This window comes from Lithobates pipiens, unplaced genomic scaffold (assembly GCF_037356315.1).
Source record: "Lithobates pipiens isolate NorthernLeopardFrog02 unplaced genomic scaffold, aLitPip1_a1.2 Scaffold_16, whole genome shotgun sequence".
Lineage (NCBI taxonomy): Eukaryota > Metazoa > Chordata > Amphibia > Anura > Ranidae > Lithobates > Lithobates pipiens.
The window spans coordinates 246,388,064-246,410,698 of NW_027507748.1; the positions used below are offsets into that span (position 1 = coordinate 246,388,064).

At 44.4% G+C, this 22,635-nt stretch overlaps 1 protein-coding gene across 5 annotated transcripts in view; it reads right to left on the bottom strand.

Annotated features, from left to right (window-relative positions):
• The window catches only part of PLEKHA6 (pleckstrin homology domain containing A6), a 1,584,742-nt gene that overhangs the window by 169,382 nt on the left and 1,392,725 nt on the right, over positions 1-22,635 (bottom strand). The window lies entirely within an intron of this gene.

The following is a 22,635-nucleotide window of genomic DNA, read 5'->3' on the forward strand; positions in this document are numbered from 1 at the left end:
GGCCCTTGGGATACTTTATTTCCCATTGGCCACCACCATACATATATTCACATCCCTTTTGTCACTACACTAGCTATGACTAAGCACCAGATCCAGGTGTGAAGCATGTAAGCTGCTTGCACCCCCCTCTCTCTTTTGTACTGTATTGATTGACTGCTGTACCCTGGGTTTTAACCTAATAAAGGTGTTATATCGGAGTGCTGCCGTCCAGGCTTATTCGTTTGTTCTCTGATCCCAGCAGAGCCTGCACCTGAGTGCCTATTAAGGGTGTGTATCACTTGGAACCTGTTCTTTGGGAGCGGCTTTTCTTTTTCTTCTGTCTGATACTGGACTATGCTACAATTTGGCCAGCTCGGCTCTTGTTCCATGTCATATATTTATTTACGATTATATCACATCATTTATGACCCTGAAAGCACAACGTCTAATATGACAGAATCCACAGCAGCTCCATGGGAACCAGAAGTGGGGTTCAGTCGAACTCTAACAGCACCATCAGAGAACCCCACTCCACCAAAGCCAACAGATTGGTTCTTCACAAACTGCAGACTTTAACAGTTTTACTTTGAAACAAACCTTCCGGAAGCTTGAGAGCTGGATGGCAAAGGAGATAAGGTCTTTTTGGGACGTGAACACCCAAACTGAATAACTCGCACTGGAGCAAATACCTTGTGGTCTAAGGATCAAAAAATTTGATGATGATCTTAAGTCAGAGTGGACAAAAACACTTTCCATCTGTTCCTCTAAACTTATGCAAATAATTGTTGAATCTAAAAATAAGGAATTGGACATCCAGTGTGAGATGACTGCTATTCAGAAAGAGTTAACTCTGCAACAACATTCTGCTGGCTTTAGTATGTGGCGCTAACTAAATTAATACTAAAAAATAGTCTTAATAAAATAATATGTAGATAAAAAATAGCAATAAAGTGCATAAAATATCAATATGACATAAATAATAAAGTGCATCAACAATGATGAAATACAAAATATATCAGTTACAAAATTCATGCAGCAGTGCAAATAGTGCAAGATCACATGACGTATTACTGCCAAAATTCCAAAAAATTATTTAAATAACCAGTGCATTAATGCAGTGGGGAGGGATGGAAAATTTCGAGAAGAGACACTACTGGCGCATGTGGTCCTGATCTTGAAAGAGGCAAAGGATCCGTTGGCAGTGGAAAGCTACAGGCCAATTTCCTTGCTAAATTCAGATATTAAACTCTTTGCAAAAATTATCTCTGAACGATTAAGACCTCATGTCCCAGAGTGGATACAGCAGGATCAGGTAGGTTTTACTCAGGGGAGAGAAGGTCGGGATAACGCACTAAAGACTATTATGCTAAGCCAGGAAACCATAAGACAGAAGACCCCCTCGATACTCATGTCTATAGATGCTGAAAAGGCATTTGACAGGGTTAGTTGGGGGTTCTTATTCGAAGTGTTGGAGCGATATGGATTGGGACAGAGGATGAGAGGGTGGATAGAAGCTTTGTATACTAAGCCTAAAGCTAAAATAAGAATAAACGGGACCCTGTCCTGCCCCCTTGAACTGTGCAACGGGACAAGACAGGGCTGCCCGCTCTCCCCAATACTATTCATTCTGGCACTAGAACCCCTCCTGACTGCTATTAGGAAGAATCAAAACATCCAGGGAATACGGGTAGACGAGAGGGATTATCGGGTTGCTGCTTTTGCAGACGATCTTCTGCTCTATATCTCTAGCCCGGAGACCTCTATACCGGCGATTATGGAAGAACTAAAAAAATATGGGAAAGTCTCCAATTTTAAGGTCAACGCAACCAAATCCGAAATCCTAAACTTAAATATACCAGTAGAAGAACAGAGAACCCTACAAACTAAATACCCTTTTAGATGGAGTGGGAGGGAATTGGCCTACTTAGGAATAAAGCTTACAGCAGGGATGGGGGACTTGTATGAGGCTAATTATATCCCCCTACTGAACAAAATTAAACATCATTTAGATAGGATCCAATACAAAGCTTTATCATGGATAGGGAGAATAAATATAGTTAAAATGTTTATTTTACCAATGTTTACTTACATATGTCAAATGGTCCCCATATTATTACCACAGGGATATCTTAATAAATTAAAAATGATGATTAAAAGATTCATATGGAAAAAAAAAGCGGCGAGGGTGGCCCTTAATACTTTGATAAGAAGTAAAGTCAGAGGAGGATTAGCAATGCCCGATTTCAAAAAGTACTACGAGGCCATAGCAATCTCACGAATCACAGACTGGACACACAACAAAAAGGGGAAGGATTGGGTGGAATTAGAAATTAAGTTAAGTAGAAGGGAATTAGGGGAGATAATATGGATACCCGCAAAATATAGAGAATTAGGGATTAGCACAAATTTATTGACAAAAGGGTCACTGCGAATATGGGACACAATAAATAAGAGACACAAGTGGGAACACAACTCACCATTTATGCCATTACTAGACACTAATTTTTTTTTACCAGGGCAAGAGGAATATGTATATTATAGCAGATGGGCTAAGAAAGATAAAATTAAATTACAAGAGGTTATGGAAGGGAATAGGGTATGCACATATGAGGAATTAATAGGAAAGTGGGGGCACAAGCCTTTAGATAAGTGGAGATATTCACAATTATATTATTTTATTCAGTCTTTAACACAACCACTACGAGGACCGGAGCAACTTAGACCTCTGGAGAAGCTGATAGGGAACCCTCAATGCGTTGTAAAAAGGATCTCAAAAATATATGACATCTTAATAGAGGTAGAAGAGCAAAAATACCCCCCCTACATGGAGAAGTGGGAAAATGAACTGGGACCGCTGAATAGTGATCTCCATAGAAATAGGATTATTAGACGAACGTACTCGGTGGCCAAAGACCTTCAAACTAGAGAGATGTCATATAAACTTTTAACAAGGTGGTATATAACTCCACAGCAAGGAAATAAAATTAGTAGCGAGACCCCCGCAACATGCTGGAGAGGCTGCTCAGCGGTGGGGACCTTTGCTCATATATGGTGGGAGTGCCCCAAGATACAGATATACTGGGAGAAAATTATAAAAGCTATCTTTGAAATAACAGGGGAAGGGATTAGAAGAGACCCATGGGTTTGCTTGTTTCACGACTTGGAAAAAGGAGAGAGAGAGTATGGGTACTCCCTGGTTCCTTGTCTATTGAACTCCGCTAAGGCACTGATCCCGCGTAGATGGAGGAAACCCGACCCCCCCTCGATGAAGGAGTGGGTAGAAAGGTTAGAAAGGACACGAAATATTGAAGAGACAATCTATAAACTGGATAACCTAGAAGGGAGATATCAATATAAATGGCTACCGTGGATACAATTTGGAAAAACTGAAGGTTATTTAAGGCTGCTTGACTGTCAGTAAAGAAGAAGGGGAAAATCAGAAAGAGGGGAAAACAAGACAGAGAAGGAAAAATGGAAAAGGCCCGGGGAAGGGACCGAGTGAGAGGGGTGGGGAGGGAGGGATAAGGGAGTTCATTCTTAAAGAAATGTTGTTGTATTTATCAATATGTTGAATAGTTTATGTTTGTATACTTTGAAAAATCTGAAAATAAAGAATAAATAAAAAAAATAAAAATAAATAACCAGTGCATAAAAAATGAAGTGTATCAAAAATGACGATATAATAAAAATTCTATCGATCACACAGTCCATGCAGCAGTGTAAATAGTGCAAAATCACATTACGTATTTCTACCGACACTCCAAAAAATTTAAAAATAATAAACACTAAATATCAAGTGAGAAAAATATGTGAACAGTCCACTCCAAATTTGTGCAATCCATTTAGCAATTGATGGTATTCATACAATGTGAGCAATCAGTGTGATGTTCACTCTTCCTTTAACCTTCAGTGCTTTTACATGCACCCCTTGTTTCCCCCAGCCTCTCACCTCTAATAAAGGTCCCTACGGACCGGGTCATGCTTGAGGGGTGGTTAGTAAGTAATCTTCCACCATTGGCAATATAGCCTCCAAAACCTCAGCTAGTTCCTCCAATATCCGTAATTCAGGTAATATATAAAAGAGTAAGGGGGGGGGCTCCAATGAGTAGTAACGCACATAAAGTTTATTTCAATAAAAAATCCAAACTTACATTACAGTAAAACGATTCAGGAATGTAAACAGCGGTGTTTCCGGTCTCGGCCGCGACCAGAAGTAACAAACGACACCTCAACTCCTCCCTGACGCGTTGCGTCACATACCACGTGACTTTGTCAAAGGTCCCTTGTCCCAAAGGTACATGTATGTAAGAAATATCTTATAAATTGACAACATTTTCTTTCCACGTTTTCCAAAAAACATATGGAAATAAATGACATTTTCAAAAGAATCATTATTATCATTATGCATCACAGAATATACCTTGGGGAGTTTGGTTTCCAAAATAGTGGTAAAAATTTTAATTTTGTTGGCATTTCCATTGTCCTGGTGCTCCAGGGCCTTCAAAAGTGTGATAGGTCGTCATGAAATTATATGTGTAATTTATGCTCCTGAAAAGCCTGGAGGTGCTACTTGGATGTTGGGCCTCTGTATGTGGCCATGCTGTGTAAAAGTCTCACACATGTGGTATCGGTATACTCAGAATGTATTTACAGTATCTTACAAGAGTGAGTGCACCCTCACATTTTTGTAAATATTTTATTTTATCATTTCATGTGACAACACTGAAGAAATTACACTTTGCGACAATGTAAAGTAGTGAGTGTACAGCTTGTATAACAGTGTAAATTTGCTGCCCCTTCAAAGTAACTCAACACGCAGCCTATAATGTCTAAACCGCTGACAACAAAAGTGAATACACCCCTAAGTTAAAACTGTGCAATTTGGGCCCAAAGTGTGAATATTTTGTGTGGCCATTATTTAGCAGCACTGCCTTATGCCTCTTGGGCATGGAGTTCACCAGAGCTTCAAAGGAGTCCTCTTCCACTTCTCCATGATGACATCACGGAGCTGGTGGAAGTTAGAGACCTTGAGCTCCTCCACCTTCCATTTCAGGATGCCCCACAGATGCTCAATAACATTTAGGTCTGGAGACATGCTTGGTCAGTCCATCAGATTTACCCTCAGCTTCTTTAGCAAGGCAATGGTCATCGTGGAGTTGTGTTTGGGGTCGTTATCATGATGGAATACTGCTCTGCGGCCAGTCTCCTAAGGGAGGGGATCATGCTCTGCTTCAGTATGTCACATGTTGGCATTCATGGTTCCCTCAATGAACTGTAGCTCCCCAGTGCCGGCAGCATTCATGCAGCCCCAGACCATGACACTCCCACCACCATGCTTAACTGTAGGCCAACACACACTTGTCTTTGTACTCTTCACCTGGTTGCCGCCACACACACGTGACACCTTTTGAACTAAATATGTTTATCTTGGTCTCATCAGAACACAGGAGATGGTTCCAGTAATCCATGTCCTTAGACTGCTTGTCTACAGCAAACGGTTTGCAGGCTTTCTTGTGCATCATCTTTAGAAGAGTCTTCCTTCTTGGACAACAGCCATATAGACCAATTTGATGCAGTGTGCAGCATATGGTCTGAGCACTGACAGGCTGACCTGCCACCCCTTCAACCTCTGCAGCAATGCTGGCAGCACTCATACATCTATTTCCCAAAGACAAGTCTGGATATGATGCTGAGCATGTGCGCTCAACTTCTTTGGTCGACCATGGTGAGGCCTGTTCTGAGTGGAACCAGTCCTGTTAAGCCACTGTATGGTCTTGGCCACCATGCTGCCACTCAGTTTAAGGGTCTTGGCAATCTTCCTATAGCCTAGGCCTTATGTAGAGCAATAATTATTTTTTCAGATCTTCAGAGAGTTCTTTGCCAGGAGGTGCCATGTTGAACTTCCAGTGACCAGTATGAGAGAGTGAGAGCCATAACACCAAATTAAACAGACCTACTCCCCATTCACACCTGAGATATTGTAACACTAATGAGTCACATGGGAGGGAAAATGGCCAATTTGGACATTTTCACTTAGGGGTGTACTCATATTGGTTGCCAGCGGTTTAGACATTAATGGCTGTGTTGAGTTATTTTGAGGGGACAGAAAATTTACAATGTTATACAAGCTGTACACTCACTACTTTACATTGTAGCAAAGTGTCATTTCTTCAGCATTGTCACATGAAAAGATATAATAAAATATTTACAAAAATGTGCGGGGGAAACTCACTTTTGTGAGATACTGTAATTGCAAGTATGCATAAGCTGTTTGAGAGAAATAACTTGTTAATATGACAAGTTTGTGTAAAAAAATAAAATGTTCTTCATATTCCCAAGAATTGTGGGGAAAAAATTACAACTTCAAAAAACTCCCCATGCCTCTTACTAAATACCTTGTATTGTATACTTTCCAAAAAGGGGTAATTTGGGGGCATTTTTCTGTCCTGCTTGATAGTGTCTCAAGAAATTAGATTGGCCATCTGTACAACAGGTGTGATCAATTTTCAATAATTGGCACCATAGTTTGAAGACTATATAACTTTCACACAGAATAAATAATAGCCACTTATTTAGGTTATTTTTTACCAAAGATATGTAGCAGTAAACATTTTGGTCCAAAATTATGAAGAAAAATGATTTATTTGCTAAATGTTACAATAGAAACTAAAAAATACGTGTTTTTATCCAAATATTCGCTCATTTTTTGCTTATATCGCAAAAAAATAAAAAAAAGAACATTGGTGATTAAATACCACTAAAAGAAAGCTCTATTTGTAAAAAAAAAAAGATAAACATTTTGCTTGGGTACAGTATAGCATGGCTGAGTAATTGTCAAAGTGTGAGAGCACTGAAAGCTGAACATTGGGCAGGAAGGGTGCAGTGAAAGTGCCTTGTATTAAAATGGTTAAATATTTGTTGTTTACGAATTTGGAATGTGTGACAAGGGTTTCGGACACAATATCTAACTATTTTGTTTTACCATGCTTCAGATACGATATCGTTGCCCATTCAATGGGAGGCCCTAAATGCAGTTTTACATGGAACCTTCATTCAATTGGGTACACGTCTGAAAAAGGAATGGCCGCCATAATGGCTGCAATTTAAAAACTGAGCACAAACGTTCCCCTACAGTGACGACGCTGTTGGACGTTCCCAGGGCCCGATCACAACTCAGAGAACTACAGTAGGTGCCGCCGATATTGTGTTTCCAGCGCGACAGTATAGCGCTGGTTCCCAGCGACAGGCTCCTCTAACCAGCGCAATACCGTTGCGCTGGCTGCAATAGGAAAATGTAATTTTCCTATAGCAGCCAGAGCGAGGCGATAATGTCGCCTCACTAATGAAGCATGCATGCCTTCTTGGGGGCATACCAGGCCCTTAGGTCCGGTAGGGATTTTAAGGGGAATCCCCTTCACCAAAAAAACCGACGTGGCGTCCCCCCCAAAATCCATACCAGACCCCTATCCGAGCACGCAACCCCGCCGGCCAGGAAAGGGGGTGGGGACGAGCGAGCGCCCCCCTCCTGAGCCGTACCAGGCCGCGTGCCCTCAATATGGGGGGTGCCTACGCGGCCCCCCCACCCCAAAGCACCTTGTCCCCATGTTGATGAGGACAAGGGCCTCTTCCCGACAACCCTGGCCGTTGGTTGTCAGGGTCTGCGGGCGGGGGGCTTATCGGAATCCGGGAGCCCCCTTTAATAAGGGGGCCCCCAGATCCCGGCCCCCCACCCTATGTGAATGAGTATGGGGTACAATGTACCCCTACCCATTCACCTGTGAACAAAAATAAAAAAAACAACAACACACAAGGGTTAAAATAGTTTATTGCACAGCTCCGGGGGTCTTCCGTCTTCGGGGGTCTTCTCGCCGGACTCCTCCGCTATCTTCTGCTAGCTATTTTACTAGCGGAGGAGCCCGGCATTCTTCTTCACCGCCGCCGTCCTCTTCTTCCGACTTCGGGGGTCGGTTCTTCATGCCGGGCCACCGCTTCTTCTTCCAGCTCTTTTACTAACAGTGGCCCGGTCTTCTGTCACCGTCACCCTGCCACCGCCGCCGCCTTCCGTTCTTCTTCTTCTGGAGATGTTGACTCGACGCTCTCTCTGGTCGCAATGCCAGGGGCGCGGTGACTTATATAGGGACAAGGGGCGGGGTCATCGGTTGATGTTCCTGTTATCTTCTTTTAGTTACTTCACAATTCCTGTAAAGCACATGATTTTCTAGAAATCATTAGTTTCACTCTTGTCATAAACTGTCTGTGTATTGGATTGGACAATCTGTATGACATGTTCAAAAGGCGGTACCTTCTGAAAGCCCCCTTTAAATATTCACACCAAAGAATAAAGATTTGAATTAACTCCGAGAGACATTGTCACTGTCTTTTGTGTCTCAAAGGGTTAAATCTCCAGGCCTGTGGGGATTGGAAGTCACAACTTATACAGAGGGTTAACCTACCCCTAGACTATCTACATTCCTGTCAACCTCCTCACCTTCTAAGATGGCTAAGGAATTCAGGGAACTCTATCAATCCCTGTACAATATCTCTGCGACTCAATTGTCAGGCTCCCCTTCTACCTTGGCAGACGACCAATTATCGTATGTTTTGTAAACTGCGCTCCTTACTTTGGATGGTGACACCATAACTGATCTGGAAACTCCTATCGCAGAAAATGAAGTTGCCAAAGCCATTGTGAGTACACCAAGTGGAAAGTGCCCAGGCCCTGATGGCTTCACTCCAAAGTTATATAAACTTTTCGCTCCCCTTCTCACGCTTCCTCACTAAGAGAGCAGGCCCTGACAGCTTCAATCCAAAGTTTTATAAACTTTTCACTCCCTTTCTCACGCCCTTCCTCGCTAAGATGTTCAAATCTTTGTCAGAGGGCTGTTCCCTCCACAAACACTCGAGGCTCATATATCCCTCCTTCCTAAGCCGTACAAGGACCTAACTCTATGCTAAAAATATTGGCAGATATGTTTGATTGGTGTTGATTTGAAAGTCTTGGCTAAAATCCTGGCTAATAGGTTACAACCATTGTTACCCGGGTTAATCCACTTAAATCAAGTCGGCTTTGTGAGTGGCCATGAAGCCAGGGACAATACCCTTAAGACCCTTCTAACCAACTATGCTTGGACCCATGATATTTTGTTATGACTCTTAACAGTCGATGAAGAGAAGGCAATCGACCGAGTGGACTGGCAGCTCCTGGTTATCCCTGCAACAAACAGGTCTGGGAACTAATACGATGGCCAGGATAATGTCCCTTTACTCCTCTCCATCTGCTAGGATTAGACTGAATGGTTCTTTCTCTCCAGCCTTTTTTATTGCTAACGGGATGAGACAAGGGTGTCCCTAGTCCCCCCTCCTCTATGTTCTTACTATAGAACATTTGGCTATATTCTATGTAACAATTCCTCTATTCAAGGTATAACATTCGGGCCCACCCATACTAAACTCGCCCTCTTCGCAGACAATCTGCTCCTGTTCATGACACACACATCCTTGCCCTCAGTATTTGTCACAGTCCCTACCGTGCCAAGACAACGGCCAGGTGGGGACACGTCCCAGGTGGCCCTGGCTGGTCTTGAACTCATGCCTTTCCATTTAGTGCTCCTGTTTCTTTACCTCTGAGCTACACCTCAGTTCCTTTCATCCTGCTTTCCAACCATGCCTAGTTCAGCATGTAACACTGGGGGCTATATTCTGATTGCACCTGTCACTCTTGGATCAGCTGAGACAGGTTACCTAATCTACTGGGTATAAGAGACCGCCTCACTCTGAGGGCCTTGTCAGTTAATTGTCTTATTGTCTCATATTTGCCAAGTGTTCCTGTGTTCCTGTTTTCTGTTGCAGTGTTCCAAGACTGATCCCGGCTTCTGACTCTGACTCCGTTTATCATTTATCCTGTCTTCCGGAATCCTTGACTATGGCTTACCTCGATTAGCCCTTGGCAATTTCCTGTTAAAGCCTCCGTGCACAGATTCACAGCTCAGGTAGCTTCTGTGTGTGTGTATTTTCTGTGCAAATACACACAGCGTGTTGTGTGTATTTGCAAGGATGAGCATACATCTCTACAATATGGACTCAAACCAAGGTAAGCCCTTACAGTATTACATGAGTTCCAGAAATTTGGAGCAGTTAGTAACTTCAAAGTGAATTACAATAAATTGGAAATCCTTAGGCCCTGCCTAAGTCGGACCTACAAAGACTGTCGACTATCTTCTCCTTCAAAACCGGTTCCACTTCCATCAGGTATCTTGGAATTCAAGTACTGGCAGACACATCCCAGCTCTTTTCCAAGAACTTTACTCCCTTACGCCTTAGAACCCAAGCAGATTTATCTACATATGCGTCCAAACGGCTCTCATGGCTGGTAGAGTGAATACCCTGAAAATGGATGTTCTCCCTCGGTTCCTGTATTTGTTCCAAACAATTCCTATACACATGCCTAACTTGTACTTCAGGAAACTACGGCAGCTGTTCTCCAAATTCTTTTGGAATGCTGCCCTGTCCCAAAATACTATATGAAGCATTATCTCTTCCAAAAATTCAGGGGGGGGGGGATTTGGAGCCATGCACGCATCCTTATACCATAAAGCAGCAGTGCTCACTCGCATATTCAATTGGTTTCACCAGTCTTCAAACAAGCTTTGGGTTCACTTGGAAAGTCATATAAACCCAACTGAACTCTCTGCTCTCCCATGTACCTTACCCACGCTACAAGGGGGCTCAGGCTCCCTCAACGACCTTATCCCTCAAAGGACTCAGATCTGAGATCGCATGCTGTCCAGAAGGGGCCAATCAAATCACCCGGTATGTATGTAACAGGATTTGGATCATGGTGAAAAAAAGATCATAGGAGACTTGCCCAAATCCTTTGAGCAGACCCCACTTTAAGGACAGATACCCCTTCCGGTTCGCTTTCCCCTTGCAGTGGCTTCAGAGACAACAAACTACTTCTTGCATCCGGACTTTCCTGTCCATTCCAGACATTCTAGCTGAACTGACAGGATTTGAGGGACTACTCATGCAGGCAACACATGTGGTATCTCAACATTACTCCCTCTTGCTCAGTTTTTCCTCTCCTGACCTTCCACCATTTACAGAAGCCCGGGAGGCAGAACTACAGCACTCCATCTACCCTATTAAATGGCAAACATTTTTTATCCTGATGCACAAGCTATCCCTAGCCACTAAGACTCAGGAAAAAAGGATTTCAACTGGTAATAAAATGGTACAGATGCCCCTCTACCATACACCATTTCAACTCGGCAGTACCAGATACCTGTTGGCGGTGTCTTGGCTCCCGGGGTACCATGCTCTGATGGGAGAGCTCTCCTGTACAGGGATTTTGGCAACAGATCTTCAAACTATACTGTAAACTGATGGCGACTTTCATTCAACCTTCACCTGAGGTGGCTCTCTTATCTATACTCCCTGGCAAATTCAAATCCATTAAAAAATATATATCGTGACACTTTCTTGCAGCGGCCAGAGTAGTGATTCCTCGTCACTGGAGATGGGGATTGGGCTACTGAAGTGAACTGCATAAGGGATGTTGAATGTCTGTTGGTGAAGGAATGTGGTAAATACGAAGAGTTTTCTCGCACTTGGACTTCATGGTCCATGTTCCTATACTCCTCGGAGTTTATCTCCTGGGCTGAGAGTGGCTTAGACGACGTTGTCATGGGGCTATGATGGAATGCTTCTTGTCCCCTTTCTACACCCTCTTTTCTGCCCCTATCCCTTTTCCTCTATGTCTAAATACACCCTTAGAAAGCCATTGAGCAAATGTACCATGACTTTGACTTATCCATTGATAATGATTCAGTGTGTGACCCCCTACGACGTATTTTTCATAAAGATAGGTTTTTAAAATAACCCTCCCCGATGCATTACGTGTGGGACACCTATGATCCCCTTTTCTGAAATGATGGTGAATGTTACTTTAACCTGTATTGTTTCCAGGGGCTGCTATCACAGATGGTCTCCTAATGCACCTTATAAACATGTTTTCATTCCATTTCTATGTAACTTGGATATGCATTTGTACATACATGATACTTATTGTTGGTCTACCTTACCAATGTACGTAATGTTTACATTTATTCTGACGTTCTTGTTCTATATATGAATAAAATAAGATCTCATATCCCTCTTCTTTATACCCCACACATTGTCCAATCTCCACCAGATTCTATTTCAGCACTTATTCATTAACTGGGTGTCCAGCAGACAGTTGATTATATAAGGGTGTTACTTAACAAAGAAAACCCCTTTCCATTCCATGCTGTCAGCAATGGCACCACATACAGTACCTTGCGAAAGTATTCACCCCCCCCCCCCCTTTGCTTTTTATCTATTTTGTTACATTATAGCCTTCAATGATTTTGTAATCTGAATTATATGTGATGGATCGGAACACAATAGTCTAAGTTGGTGAAGTAAAATTAGAAAAATATATTCATAAAACTATTTTTCAGAAATAAAAAACTGATAATTGGCATGTGCGTATGTATGCTGGTCTGGTGCAACTAATTACCTTCAGAGGCTGCAACACCTAAGCAAGAGGCACCACTAACCAAATGCTGCCATGAAGACCAAGGAACTCTCCAAACAAGTAAGGGACAATGTTGTTGAGAAGTACAAGTCAGGGTTGGGTTATAAAAATGTTTCCAAATCTTTGATGATCCCTAGGAGCACCATCAAATCTATCATAACCAAATGGAAAGAACATGGCACAACAACAAACCTGCCAAGAGACGGCCGCACAAACATGTAAGGGACGGTAACCCCTGGTGAGGTTGCAATTAGGATAGTAACTTGGAAAGGTAGGAAAGGAAGAAGAAAAAAGAAAGGAAAGATGGGAGGGAGAAGCTTAGAAGAAACAGGAGACTGAGTCTGTAATATATAGATAATAGGTGTTACAATTTAGAAGGGACACTGGAGGGAAGAGACAAGAAGGGTGAAGAAGGTGGAAAGGTTTTTCTGTGGATGGTAGCGTGGTTCAAGTGCAGGAGCTAATGCGGTTGATTAAAAGAGGGGGAGAAACTCATTTACCAAAGTAATAGAAGGATTTTGTCCAAATCTGAGGGTAAACAGTGCTTCACCCATTGTCGCCATATTTTGTCAAACTTACGTATCTTGTCACTTTTAATGGCTGCCATTTCACCATGGACAATTCATTCTATGATTAGTCTCAGCCACAACCAAAGTCTTGGATTTCCAGGCTCTAGCTATCATATGCTTGGCCGCCGTGGACGGCTGTAGAAATGATTGGAATTGCGAATGGGTCAACTCCGCTGGTTTTAGGTTTAGGAGAGATGTTGTAGGGTCTGGTTTGAGATTGGCTTCTAAGGCCCTGGAGACCAAGGCAAAAATGGCTTTCCAGAACTCTTGAGCAATCGGGCATTGCCACCACACATGTAGATGGGTGCCTGGCTCTGAGCAGTCAGGCACCCATCTACATGTGGTGCTGCACCACCAAATTGAGGACACGTGCCATATTGTGCCATTATCACACACCACTATTCATGGCTCCAGCTGGTGTCACTTGAACCACCTCTTGGCCTGTTCCTGCAAAGCTGCAAGAATCTCTGCTCTGGTGTGATTCCTGTCCCCTGGACACACCAGCTGAAGCGCTGCATGGCTCCTTTTAGCCTGACTCATTGAATAGCCCTTTGAAAGCTTAGGGGGTACTTGAGGTTCATAGGACAATTCAGCAGAGGAGGGCATGGAGGAAAAAGAGGAGGAAGGGGTAGAGCTGACAAATCTGGCATCATCACCAGCTGTATGGCGATGTGGGGGCACAACAAATATATCTAGCTGCAGCACTGAGCCCTGTCCTGCATCCTTCTGAGCAGCAAGCAGAGTTACCCATTGTGCTGTGAACTAAATATATCGTCCTTGACTCCGCGTGTCCGGATGTAGAGAAAACAGGATGTATTGCTGAGGAGCTCCACCGATCCTGTCACAATCCACAATCATCCTGCAAGACAGACGACCTGGTGAGCCTCAGATCTCTCCCCAGCACCCCTGGACATCATCCACACCAGCCCAAGTGGAAATTGCAGAGCTCAGCCAGCCGATTGAGTTTTTACAGGGCGGCGGCCAGCTCTGCACAGCAGCATCCCGCCGCCATATTGAGGCCTGTGAGGCCTCCCACAGCCCCGGGCTCAAGTGTTGGGATCGGCAGAACGGAGAGCGGCTAATCCATCCGCTTCAGTGGCAGATATCCCCGGGAAGCGGCTGCATTGTGTGGGGAGCCGAAAGAGGATTCATCAAGGCCAATTCCAGGCCTCGCGATCCTCCATCTTGCAGCCTGTAGAGCCTCCAACATCCCCGGGCTTGAGTGCTGCGATCGGCCCGAGCGGGAGATGGCAAACCCATCCACTTCTGTGGGGGCGATCCCTGGGAGGTGGCTAAACTGTTTGGGGACCTGAAAGGCCACCAGAAGAACCATATAGGCCAATTCCAGCACACCAGAGGCCCACTGCCATCTTGAGGCCTACAGTGCCTGGTGCATCCTCCACACACAGGTACTGTGCCCCAGTGATACTGTGAGGCCTTCCCTGTGTCACCATCCCTACAGAAGCTGTGCCATGAGGCAAGCTCTGACCCTGTGCAGTTAAGATATCACCACCACATCTTCTGCCCTGCTCCCTGAGACCCGGTGCCTGAATACTGTCCCTCACCAAGAATAAAGCCCTCCTTCAGAACAGGACAGCCCTCCTTCATAACAAGACACACTGCGGATGGGCCATCCTAAGACCCGTTACTCACATTCTAAAAAAAATAAAATGCTTCCCATACCGCTCCGTCAATGGCCACATTGTCTGGGCAGCAACCAGCAGCTGCAATGCCGGCAAGCACTCCAATAGCCGCGGAGTCAGGGTCAGCAGAGTCCCCCACGGGAGAAAAGATCCTGGCAGCCATTACGGCATGCAAATAAACCCCGACTGCCAAGATAGACTTCCTAACTGTAGATGTCAGTCTCATCTGTCATCTTTGTAGTGGAAAGAGCCCACAGAGTCTCACCACTTCCTCCAAGACCGGGGGCCCCTCCACGTCCCTTCCTGCTACGCTTATTGAACTACCGTGATCGTGACTGAATCCTGGCTGCAGCCCGAACCATGCCAGAAATCAAATATGAAAACGCCAGATTGTCTTTCTTTCCAGATTTTTCTCAAGTAGTGCAGCATTGCCGCAAGTCTTTCACGTATGTCATACGCCGACTTCGAGAAAAGGGAATACTTTTTGGCCTTCTATACCCCAGCAGGCTTAGGATCACTGATGGTGACAACACTCGTTTCTTCAACACCCCAGAGACCGCTGCAGCGTGGTTGGACACCAGCTAGTGTCATGATGCCAACTGGAACTGTGACGAACATACAGCTTGCTGGGACCAGCAAAGTACTCCACCTTCCTATAATGATCCGCCTTTCAGTCCCCTGTTAACTTTCAGCACTACCCATTATCTGTTCTTACACCTTTCTGCACTGCTGCACCTCGCCACCATCCTAACCCTCTATTCTGTACCCTTTGCTAATGGAACTAAGGCCAACTCCTGCCTGAGGAGCTCCAGCACATATCATACAGATTTTGACCCCTAAACGGTGATCCGCCCCAAATTCTCTTAATACCCCCCCCCTCACTCAGGTCCCAGTGAGGACATCTGCCGGTTACGGCACCCCCCCCCCCCCCCGGTCCAGGACAAGACCATACTAACCAAAGTTTTATTGCTGGTAAGTTTTGGGTATAGGCCCGATCTGATCACTCCCCAGTTTTTCGGGATGTCATCAGATGAGGGCAGTTCTGACACCTCGGTGTCATTACAGGTATTGTTTCTTAGTTTCGCATATGTTTATATTCGTTTGTTTACTTGGTCTTCCATTGGTCATTATTCCACTTGGCACAGGTCCCCAGGGTCTTTGCTGCTCCTGAGATGTGCACAAACACCTGCTTCGGCCCTCCTTTCTTCCCCCATCAAATCTCCGCACAATAACGGGACGTGACACCCCCACCTTTAGTGTACTGTCCTGGAATGTCTGGGGGTTTAATTCCAAGTGCTCTTCAAATACCTTTAAATTGCATTCCCCATATATGATAATTCTGCAGGAAACTCACCCCATGGTCAGAAAACTACTGGCACTGAAAAAGCCATGGATCCAGAGAGCCTTCCATGCCTCTTACTCCACATATGCCAGAGGGGTCACAATACTAATCAGCAAATCTTTTCCATATGTGATGGAACAGGTTCACACTGATCCCCAGGGTAAACATGTGCTAATATTGTTCACGGTTTGGGGTATCCGACATATTGTGGTGAGTGTTTACATGTCCCCTCCTTTCACCCCCCTCCACCCTATATACCATTCTAGAGAAAGTCACTCCATACTGCCTGGCAAAACTGATACTCATGGGTGACTTCAATGCCATTCTAGCCCCAGACCTGGACAGACCCACCCCCCCAAACAACGGATTGCTCTCATGGGCAGAGGCACTAGGGTTATTTGAGGTGTGGAGATGGAAACATCACACAACCAGAGCATACTCCTGCTTCTCCAATACACTATGTTGACAGATATATTGGGCACGTCTTACTTGTCCAGCGGACTCTCAGATTACTGCCCCCTACTCCTTAACATTCGCTCCCATCCTCTCGTACCTCGTCCCTTTGCCGGCTGGGGACCCATTGGATCTCCAATGCCGACCTGGTAAATACCATTCCACCACGCTTGGCAGAATTTTGGGATCTTAATACAGGGTCCTCCTCCACAGCAGTGACCTGGGACACCTTCAAGGCTTTTACCAGAGGGCAATACATCTCCTCTATTGCTAGGATCTGGAGGGAGCAAGCTGCTACCACAACTGCCCTACAGACCGCTGCGCAATACCAATCAGACATCTATGCTGCTGACCCCACTGATACACATTTTGACTCCCTCAATGAAGCAAAACGCGAGTTACACCTCCACTTCACCGAGGTTACTAGACTAGACCTTTAGCAGAATAGGCAGCGGTTCTTTGAGCAGGGAGACCGTAATGGTCGCCTCCTGGCGATGTTGACACAACATGACAAACCCTTGACGGTGATCCCTAGTGTGGTTTCCCCTTCGGGAGAATCAGCCTGTTCCCTCTCAGACGTACTAGAGGCATTTTGCCAATACTACGACTCCCTCTATACCTCAGTACTAACATTGGACTTCCAGCCACGGGACCTTGCACCCTGGCTGGACCCCTTGACGCTTGGCTGGTTGTCTGATGAGGAAAGAGAATCCCTAGTGAGGCTGATTGCCCCGGAGGAGGTACTGAAAGCAATTGGGTCCTTCCCCACGGGAAGGTCTCCAGGCCCAGATGGACTCCCCTTTGAGTTCTACAAGACTCACGGGGAACTACTTGCCCCCAAATTGGCTCAACTTTATGCCCACTGTTTAGCTGATGGCACCCTTCTGGCATCCATGAGTCATGCCCACGTCATTCTCATCCACAAAGTATCTAAAGACCCCACATCCTGTGCCTCCTACAGGCCACTTAATATAGATTTCAAGATCCTCGCCAAATTACTAACCACAAGACTACATCCCCTACTGCCTTCTGTCATCGAGACTGACCAAACTAGTTTCATGGCCAATAAAGCAATAGATGTAAATTTGAGACGCCTGTTCACTAACATACACGAGCAGCATCTTAATGAGGGACCGGGCGGTGGTCTCTCTCAATATTGAAAAGGCCTTTGACATGGTCGAGTGGCCTTTTCTTTGTGAGGTCCTCCGACGGATGGGGTTTCCCCTGGTCTTCATTGAGTGGATTAAGGTCCTTTACTGTGACCCCACTTCGGCCATTAAGTTGTGACGGGGCCTGTCACAATCCTTCCATCTGTCCAAAGGTACGCGGCAGGGCTGTCTTCTCTCTCCGGCCTTGTTTGCCTTTGCGATGGAGCCACTTGCAGAGGCCCTTCACACCTCCACCCATGTTAAGGGGCTGCAGGTTGGCTGGCTAGAGGAGAGGGTCGACCTGTACGCAGACGACCTCCTACTTTTCCTCAATGATGCGGGCCCATCGCTCGAGGGAGCCCTACAGATCTTCAACTCCTTTTCCTCTGTCACGGGTCTCAAAGCCTAAATTTAAAACGGTGTGGCGCTTAGGTGGCAACAAACCATATGAACCAGTAAGGCACTAATTCAAGCAAAGAAAATGACATACACTTCAAAAAAAGAAAATGTGTGTAAATTCCGTTATATATATCAAGAGATCTTACTTTCAGGTGGAAGAGTGCATGAACCTCATGCACACAAAAAGGTTAAAGTAAATAAAATTTATTTAACATATACATTCCATCAAGTGAACGTCTAACAGTCCTTGAAATGTGTAATATCAATCACAATTCCAAACTTGAGGTGACGTAAAAAAGGTGAAATTCAACTTCTGATGTGTAGAATAATACCCCCACTACCGTGATAAAGAAGGGGAGAGGAGGCTTACCAAATGACGTGGACTCAGAGGAAGATAAAACATTGGCTTGGTTTTCAGAACGAGGCTTGACTATGCTGCATGCTGGTGTTTGGATGGCCAGGCCTCGTGATCAGCACGAGGCTTGGTTACGACACAGGATGGATGCTAATTTATGCCCAAGATGTGAAAAATCTTTCATATCCAAATATTCAGTCTCGTTTATATTTTGGATATTTGGCGGACATCTCTGATGGGGATGATGCTATATGTAAGGATAATAAATATATATGGAGGAGTTTTTAATATATACACTTCCGAAACATGTGACCGAAAGTGCCAAGTGCTTCCGGGGTCATTGGTTATTTTGGGGTCATTTTGTAATTATAAGCGATGCTGCTTACAGACATCGCTACTTTCTGACTATGTTATTACGATTGAACCAAATGTGAGTGTGATTTTATTATTATTTTTTAATAAATTGGATGTTAAAACGGTATCACGCTATGCTAGTTTTCTACTTCCATGCTCTTTGATACCGGAGCCCCCTATTTTTGTGGGATGAGCACTATAGGAGGATCGCTACGGATGATTTAATGACCTGAAGACTTGCGGGAGATTACACACTAGATGTATGATTATCTGGTTTGCTAACCTACAGGCCCATATGACTCGAGAGGCGTAAGCCTTCCTCTGAGTCCACGTCATTTGGTAAGCCTCCTCTCCCCTTCTTTATCATGGTGGTGGTGGTATTATTCTACACATCAGAAGTTGAATTTCACCTTTTTTACGTCACCTCAAGTTTGGAATTGTGATTGATATTATACATTTCAAGGACTGTTAGACGTTCACTTGATGGACTGTATATGTTAAATTAATTTTATTTACTTTAACCTTTTGTGTGCATGAAGTTCATGCACTCTTCCACCTGGGAGTAAGATCTCTTGATATATTACGGAATTTACACATATTTTCTTTTTTTGAAGTGTATGTCATTTTCTTTGCTTGAATTAGTGACTTACTGGCTCATGTGGTTTGTTGCCACCTAAGTGCCACACTTTTTTGTTTTAATTTTTGCATGTTACTGTGTAGTCTTCAGTAGTGTTGGCAGCTGGGTAGAGCACATCTTTTCACAGCGCAGTATTTTTTTACACCTTTATATCAGGGGTCTCAAGGCCAACTGGACAAAATCTCTCCTGTCCCCTGCGGCCCATGCCACAGCTCCCACTAACATTCCCCTTCAGCAGATTGAGACTTTTAAATACCTAGGGGTGGTGGTCTCCAGACAGGCCTCTGACTACTTACCCCTAAACCTATCCCCGGTAGTTCAAGAGACTCAGCAATGGCTGAAGGCATGGGAATTATTGCCCCTTTCAGTGATGGGACATATAAATTTGTTTAAAATGAAAATATTACCCAAATTCACATACTTATTTTGCCACTCTCCACATACCTAAATCTTTTTTTCACACGTCTACATCGTCTCCTCGCCTCTTTCCTGTTGGGATCCCAGTCCCCCAGATACAGCTGGACCACACTGGTATGCCCAACCTCTCAGGGTGGCTTGGCATGTCTGGATCTGCATAAGTAATATTTAGCCACCCAGCTAGTAACGGCTGCCTGGTGGCTCAATCCGGACATCTCCAATCCAGCTACCCTGATCGAGGTGGCAGTGCTGGGATCCCTTGAGGTGCTCAAATTCTTACCCTGTTGGGCCCCCTATCCACTAACACCCTCCATACGCACCATATTGCATGGGAAAAATACCCTAAACAGGCAATCTCACTCAATGCCCCCCTTTGGCTAAACCCAACCCTAGAGCACATCTACAAATTGCCTGAACCCCATGGCTGGACCAAATTTGACATAAAAACGATGACACAGATTGTCTCCAACCAATCCCTAGTCCCGCTTTTCAAACTGTACTCGGACTTTAACATACCACGGTCCTATTGATACATTCAACTCTCCTATGCCCTCGGTTGCCAATTCTCCAACTCCTCTCCTCAACTGATCCAATCTTCACTAGAGGACCTCCTTAGGTCAGACTGTGCAAAAAAAAAAAAAAACTCTCAATTGTATTCACATTTGATTATCACCTCTCTTCCGACTTTGGAAAAGCTAAGATCTAAATGGTCCCATGACATCCCTGATCTTGACAACGACGACTGGGATGACATATGGGACTTCCCTTTTAACTCCCTGGTCTCTGACAGGCCGCCTTATCCAATTCAAGATAATTCACCGGGCTTATGACAAAGTCTGGTCTAAATGGCTGGCAGACCCATCCTCTGCATCGGAGGTCTCTTAGAAGAATCTGTTCAAAATAGCTCCCAAGTGGGTGCCAACTGTACGCAATAAGTATATTAGGTGCTATCCTATCATGTACAAATGTGCACTACTCTATCTAGTGACCCAATGAACTGTGCTGATATGCATATTATCACAATCTGTGCTTCATGCTTGCTGTTTATGTATGACATAACAAAATGTTGTCCCCAAAATGACCACATTGATACCATGTAAGACCAATGTATGTTTAATTGTTTGTTTCTTTTGTTCTTCTTATTGCAAATCAATAAAAAGATATAAAAAAAAAAATATCGTCCCTGTCCATGCTTGCTGGACCACGTGCCAGCAGTAACGTGGAACTTTCAAATGTGCGCTCCAAATCTAGTTCCCATTTATTAGTATATGATGGTAGTGAATTGTCTAGGTTGAGAGTTAATTTTTGGTAGAGGATCGATATGAGACCCCTAATATGTGAGTCACTTTTGCAAATACACTCAAATTGTGGCATCTGTGTTAGCAGAGACCCTGATCTAAGAAATGGCAAGAGAAGATTTTTAACTTGTAGGTAGTGAAATAACTCTGACCTGGGTCTATAGGTTTTGCATAGAGTGGGGAATATGTGTATGGCATTGTTGTTGACAAAATTGTGTAGCCCGAAAAGATTAGTAGCAGACCAGGCAGCAAATGGACCAGAGTATTCCCATGTCAGGTAAAAATGCAGGGTAGGAGAGTAGGGGGTTATGGGTAGATTGTATATTACGTGCGGCTCTGAATTTCTCCCAGATAGTTAAAGAGTGTTTCGGTATGGGATTTAGTATGGAAATTCTATCAGCAGGCTGTAGCCATAGTTTGCCATGGAAATGGGATCACACTCGACTGATTCTACTGCCACCCATGTTGGTGCCTCCTTCGTTGCATGATACTTGGGTGAGTTGTGCTGCGTAATAGTATGTTAAAACATTTGGAATCCCCACTGCTCACTTTGGGAAGATAAAGTGTGGTTTTGGGGATGCGGGGCTTTATATTTCCCCCAGATGTAGGACATTACTCTGCGTTGCATAAGGTGAAAAAAATTACTTGGGATGGGGATGGGAATTACTCTGAAGAGGTATAAGAATTTGGGTAATATCGTATTTTTGATGACATTGACTCTGCCCATCCAGGATAGCAAGAGAGGACCATTGGGACATGAGATTGGTAACCTGCTTCAGCAGGGGTAAGAAAATGGCAGTAAATAGATTGGTAATAGAAGTTGTGAGTTGCACACCCAAGTATGGAAGTTGATGGGACACCCATGTAAATGGCAGAAAAGTCTTGGCATGTTGGAGTTCCGAGGGAGACATGTTAATCGCATTTGATTTTTTGAGGTTAACATGTAGGCCGGAGATTTGGGAAAAGTTCTTTAATAGCAAAAGAAGGTTAGGAGTAGAGGTGTGGGGATAAAGATAGGAAAAGGAGTATGCCGTCTGCGAACAGGCACACTTTGTGTTGGTGTCCACCATGTTCTATCCCACAAAGGAGAGAGGGGACAGCTCTGTCTGGTGCCTCTATCTAAATATCAAACATTGCGGATTTATAGCCGGCGTACTTGATGTATGCCTGTGGGTTATTGAAGAGGGAGAAGGACCCATGTTAGGACTCCAGCGTTGGAGAGTGTATTGTAAGTAGGACCAAAGGACTGAGTCAAATGCTTTCCTGATGTCTAGAGATAGAAAGCATGTTGGGATGTGTCTAGTTTTGGCAGCATGTTATAGAAGGAGGGCGCGTCGAACGTTGTCACCGGCTTGGCGGATGGGGACAAATCCTGTCTGGTCACGATGGATTAGTTGGCCTATGATGGTATTCAATCGTGTCACCATGATTTTGGCTAATAGCTTGATGTCAAGATTTAGTAGAGAGATGGGGCAATAGTTTGTC